Source organism: Mycteria americana, chromosome 3, assembly GCF_035582795.1.
Source record: "Mycteria americana isolate JAX WOST 10 ecotype Jacksonville Zoo and Gardens chromosome 3, USCA_MyAme_1.0, whole genome shotgun sequence".
NCBI classification, from domain to species: domain Eukaryota; kingdom Metazoa; phylum Chordata; class Aves; order Ciconiiformes; family Ciconiidae; genus Mycteria; species Mycteria americana.
In genome coordinates, this window is record NC_134367.1 from 107981537 (window position 1) to 107987536 (window position 6000).

Sequence of the window (6000 nt, forward strand, 5' to 3'; positions counted from 1 at the left end):
GCAAGTCATCTCACTGTAGAAGGCAACGTGGTTGCTCCAGCATGATTTCGTCTTTGTAAATCCATGCTGACAACTCCCAATCACATTCTTGTCCTTCACGTGTTTGGAAATTACTTCCAGGAAGATTTTCTCCATCACCTTCCCAGGGACTGAGATGTGGCTGACAAGCCTGCAGTTCCCCAGATTTCCTTCTTGCCTTGAATATAGGAGTGATATTTGCTCTTTCAGTCTTCAGGAACCTCTTCCAGTCATAATGACCATTTGACATAGTCAAAAATAATCAAGAGTGGCCTCACAATGACATCAGCCAGCTCCCTCAGCACTCATGGATGCAACACATCTGGCCTCACAGGTACATGTCCAGTCTGTTTAAGTGGTCCCTAGTCTGATCCTCCTTCACTGAGGGCAAGTCCTCATTCCAGACTTTCCCTCTGGTCTCATGGGCGTGGGATTCCCGAAGGTTAATTTTACTGGTCAAGTCTGAGGCAAAGAAGACATTTAGTACCTCAGCCTTTTTCATGTCATTTATCACCAGTTCCCCTGCCCCATTCAGCAGCAGCTCCATGTTTTCCCAAGTCTTCCTTTCGCTGTACCTTTAGAAGTCTTTCTTGTTGCCCTTCACATCCCTTTCCAGATTCAGCTGCAGGCTGGCCTTGGCTTTCCTAATCCTATCCCTGCACGATCAAAAGAGCAACTCTATACTGCTTCTGAGTCACCTGCCTCTGTTTCCACCTCTTGTCCACTTCCTTTTTATGTCCAAGTTCAGTTAGGAGCTCCTTGCTCATCCATGCAGGCCTCCTGCTGCCCTTTGCTCATTTTCCTACTTTTCAGGATGGTCCTTTCTTGAGCTTGGGGGCAGTGATCCTTGAATATCATGCAGCTCTCCTGGACCCCTTGTCTCTCCAGGCCGTGTCCCATGGGATTCTTCCAAGCAGGTCTCTTAAGAGACTGAAGCCTGCTATCCAGAAATCCAGGGCTCCCTCCTCTCAGGGGCCTGAACTCCACCATCTCATAGTTACTGCAGCCAAGGCTGCCTTTGACTTACATTCCAGACCAGTTCTTCCTTGTCTTTAAGTATCAGGTCCAGGACATCACCTTTCCCTGTTGGCTCCTTGATTACCTGTGCCAGGAACCTCCTGGATTGCTTGTGCCCTGCTGTATTATCCTTCCACCAGATATCAAGGTGTGTCCCCCATGAGGACAAGGGCCTATGAATGTGAGGCTTCTTTCAGTTGTTTGAAGGCCTCCTCTACTACTTCTTCCTAATCAGGAGGTCCATAGCAGTTACCCACTACAACAGCACCCATATTGGACTGCCTGCTAATCTTGACCCATAAACTCTTGATGGATTCCTGGCCCATTCCAAGGCAAAAGTTGTCAAAAATCAATTTACGAGTCCCTTTAAGTAAGAAAGGACCATATTTTTGTAGCCATTTCTACTTAAAAAAAAAAACAAAACCAAACCAAACCTCCCAAAACACAAACATACAACTCCACAACTGAGTGCACTCTTCCCAATTACAAAGGTACACCATAGAAGTTCACTGTGCCAGGTCAACCTTCAGTTTTGGAATCTCCTGCCTGGTTACATTCTAGTGTGTGACAAAACACTCAAAGACTGCTTAACTCAAAGTTAAGGTTTTCTATCTGGCCTCCAAGGACAAGGAACTTAACAGTGATGCTGCACGCCCGAACTAAACCCCACCAAAACTTTTCACGTTAGAAGTGGAAGTGAGTTTTGGAGAGGTACAGACCATGAGTGTGGTAAATTGGGAAGGAGCTCTGGAGGCAGTCTGTGCTGAGCTGGGCAAGGACACGTGTTGGCAGAGCTGGTGATTTCACAGCGAGTCCAACGTGTCCTGATGCGTTTCTGCTGTTGTACATGGCACTGTGCCAGAGCATCCTGCCCATGCAGTGAGCCACACATCCTCTGGGGCCAACAGCACCAGGACAACATGCCTGGGACTCCAGCCCTGCTAGCTATTATCCAAAAGTTGTAACCAAGATCTGCAGAGAGTCCAGACCACCAAGCCAGTCCATAGTGACAAGGCAGCTCCAAGGTCAAGCTAGAAAGTCAAGTCCAGGGATCAGGATCTGACCCTGAATCAACAGGGCACCTGGTCAGGCAGGACCAAGGGCAAAAGCAGGCTAAGAAAGTACTTCCAAGCAAAGGAAGGTGAGGTCTGCAGCCAGAGCTGTCTGGATTAGATCAGGGTTTCCTCCAAGAGCTTGCCCCAGGGCTGGAGGGCTGTGCCCCCACAGACAGCCCACCTGGAAAGGAGAGGAAGCTCAGGGCCAACATGCCCTCAGAAGGAGGCAGGCAATCCAGAGACTTCTGGACGTAGGGCAGCCTTCCTATTTGTGAGGCAGCATTTATTTGCCAGGAGGGAAGATTGCTATTTTCCTTTAATTTTGACATGGTGAGATCCCTCTCAGGTCTTGTTTCTGTGCTTTTCAGCCTCTCCCTTACTTCACAGGGCTATTTTCTGATGCTCTAATAATAGATCACACGGTAATTCTCATGACTAACACATAATTCTTGATGCAATCCAGGTCCTACCTCTGCTTGTCTGGAGTTCAATCTTGACTGTCTAGCAATTGCTGGAAATGAAACTCAGACAGAAACTAAGCAATGCTTGACTGAGCATAGGAATTATTATTCAACTCCCTGCTACTATTACATATGGCTCAATTATAATCTCCTGCCTCTTTCAGAAATCTGGATATGCACAATGATAGATATTACCAAGACCTCACAAGAAACAGAGTCATACTGTGTCTGAATCCAGTGCTCTTACTTTGGTTTCTTGTTTCACTGCTGTATAATAGTTCACCATTTTTTAAGAGTCTGAATTATTTCAAGTCCCAGGTAGCTGATTTCCCCAAATACTGTTGCCTTGGTTAAAGACCCACCATAGTACCACTCTACAGGTAATTTGAATCTAAAGGTTCTACTGCATATTAGTCTGACGCCTCAGTTTGCCCATTTGACTAGCATTTTTAAAGACTTAATAGCTGTTTTACTGCATCATTATCAGGAGGTTTGAGAAGAAAGAGCTCCACTGCTTTCTCCAGCCAGGAAGAAGTGGGATTTGTGCAGCCCAGCATTTACACAATGACCTTGTAGCAGATGGAAAAGAAAGGGCAAGTAGAGGACTGCATCACAACTCTATGCTTTTCATAAGGTTATATATAAGATATGATATAAAATCTGACTATCCATTTACAAATAATATATAATATGAAATATCAACACATATATTAAAATTGTATTGACTCCTTCCTCTCCAGCCCTCTTGCTTATTTAAAGATTTCACAGGGACCTCTGTATTTTTGGAAAATGCTTTAGGGCATTTCTTGTAAATATGCTGCAGATATGGAAATTGATTGATTGATTGACCTCGTTGTGAGGCTAGTGTTAATAAAACTCATTGGCAAGTTATCAAGAGACATAAAACAATGCCATCCATGTCCTTTCCCCAAGAGGCACAAACACTTTTCCTGACTCTTTGCGATAGCTCATTTGCAAGTCTCAAGGTCACAGTGGCTAAATCTCCATCACTCATTACCGTCTATCCTTGACTTGTCTTGCCGCTTGCTGTTTAACCAGCAGTGATGGAAGCTAGTGATCAGAGCGTGGAGGCTTACCAGCAAAAGCATGTCTGGTGTGTACTGAGGCTACACAAAAATAAGGTATGTTCCCACTGCTTTAGAAGTGGCCCCTTCCCCTTGTGACGCTGTCAGGAGGCTGCTCAGCACCAGGCGACATCAGGCTCTGCATCACAGGGACAACGCTGCAACCCCTCGGGCGCCCGCATCCCATTCCCAGGGCAGGTGAGAGCCTGGGTCCCATCTTCCACCAGCCTTCAAAGGAAACAGGACTCCAAAGTCAGGGAATTGTTCCCTGATCTTTGCTCTTAGGCAAAGATTTAATATTATTTTTCTATTGTTCTATTTTCCAGTGTGATGGCTATCTGATATTGTAATGGCAAGCTGGAATGGTGCCTCGGACACTTCCCCTACCATTCATGATCCCATCTCATAATTGTTAGAATTTAAGACTAATGAAACCATCTAATCATTTAAACTAGCTTGTAAACTACCACAGCTCCTTCAGATTCAGATATTTATTCTTCGGCTGAACTCACTAATCCGTATGAACAATTAGTATATATTTGTTTCCTAAAAGACAGCCTGTCTTGTTATGAAAACATCTAGAGATGAGAATCCACTGCTGCCATTAGCAGTTTTCCCAGTGACTGATCAACACAGACCAGTAAAAAAATATACTTAACTTTTAGTTAAAGTGGCCTCAGCTCTCAGTCAATGGTTTCTGTTATAGGTTTTTCCCACTAAATTCAATATCCCTTTAGATTCAATACCTGCTATATTCCCCATGTATTGGGTTTATACATCATAACCAAGGAACCTCTTGATCTTATTTTTTGATGAGTGAAGTGAGATGAGTTCCTCAAACTCTCTTTGGACAGCATTTTCTCCAAACGCAAGAATCATTTCCTAGGTGTTTTTCTGCCCATCTTTTTCCACGCATTTTCTTTAAATGAGATCAACAGAACCGTATCGACTGTTTCACTGTTGTGCCCACCAGTATCATAAGTCACCACTCTCTACAATTTAACCTCCCTGTCTAAAAGCTTAAGAGCCTCATTCGACTTTCTGACGCGTTATCATATTGGAGCTGGTATTCACTTACCCCTAAATCCTTTTAAGGGTTGCTACTTTCCACAATATTATTATTCATTCTATAAGGCTCGTCTGCATTTCCCTGTGTTCACTGCTTTGCAAATGGCTGTAAAACATACTTTGTTTGATCGGGGCACACTAACAAAGAAATGCAAACTGCTCAGTGTAGCTGAAAAATCCTCAGCATAATTTACCAGTGCTAGTCTGGAAAAAAGTGTTGAACTGGAATTTCCTTTGGAGTTTTCCTAACCCAAATGTTTGGGAAAACAGTTCAATTTCAACAAAGTTGCAATAGAAACCAGGCACAATATCATAGAAATGGGAGCCACGGGGCTTCCAGGGGTCTTCACCCCTGCCTTCCTGCGTGGGAAATGTAAAAAGTTATGAATTTCATTCCAAATCGGAGCGTTCCAACTCCATCAACCTACAACAAAACCCTATTTTGAAGTCCGAGTCCTCTGCGAACGAGGATCACCTTTCTCCAGAGCTCCATCACTTGCCCCTCTACCAATCTTTGTGTCATCTGCAGCTTCTCACTAGCAAATTGGAAAAGCCATTGTTTATATGGAGAGTAACATAAGGAACATCTTCAATGTCTTTTTAATCTGTTTTGAATGTAGTTTAGCAGCCGGAGACAAGGAGCTGAGCCAGCTCAAGAAGCTCAGCCAACTCTGTGGACCATCAGCAAGTGATGATTCTTGTTTCCAGAGTGGGAAATCCTACACTATTTGCTTCTGTTTACCCTTCTGGTTGTGTCTCCTCATTAATATTCCTGAAAATGGTGTCAGTTATCTTGCCTTGTATTATATTTCAGTATACTCAGTATGATAATGCTTAGGGTTATATTCTCCACCAATAAATTAGTATATTGTTCAGTGATGCTTTGTGTCAACTTCACCAGTATCTTGAGATTCAGGGAAGAAAACAGAACTGACAGCAGCTAACTTTTTCTTTTCAAATAGAAGACTATTCAGAGTGGTTCCAAGTTCTCCTAGTTTGAACACAGATGCTAATCAGGCATGTATTTTGACACACATAACCGTACCACGTATGGGATGAAATAAGGATCGGACAAGGCCCTGAATATCTAGTCCCTCATCATTGCTTCCAGTGGAAGTGTATTCTGTGGGGCAGAAAAACTGATTTTGTAATTTGTTTTTAGTAGGTGTTTTGGAAGTCTTTTTCCTCTCCCTGTCTCCATTCCCTCTTTCCTTAGCATATTTCCTCTCTTTAGCACTTGATCAGCAACAGCAGCTCACCCTGGAGCAGAAAACTTAACCTGCTAAGGAGTACTGA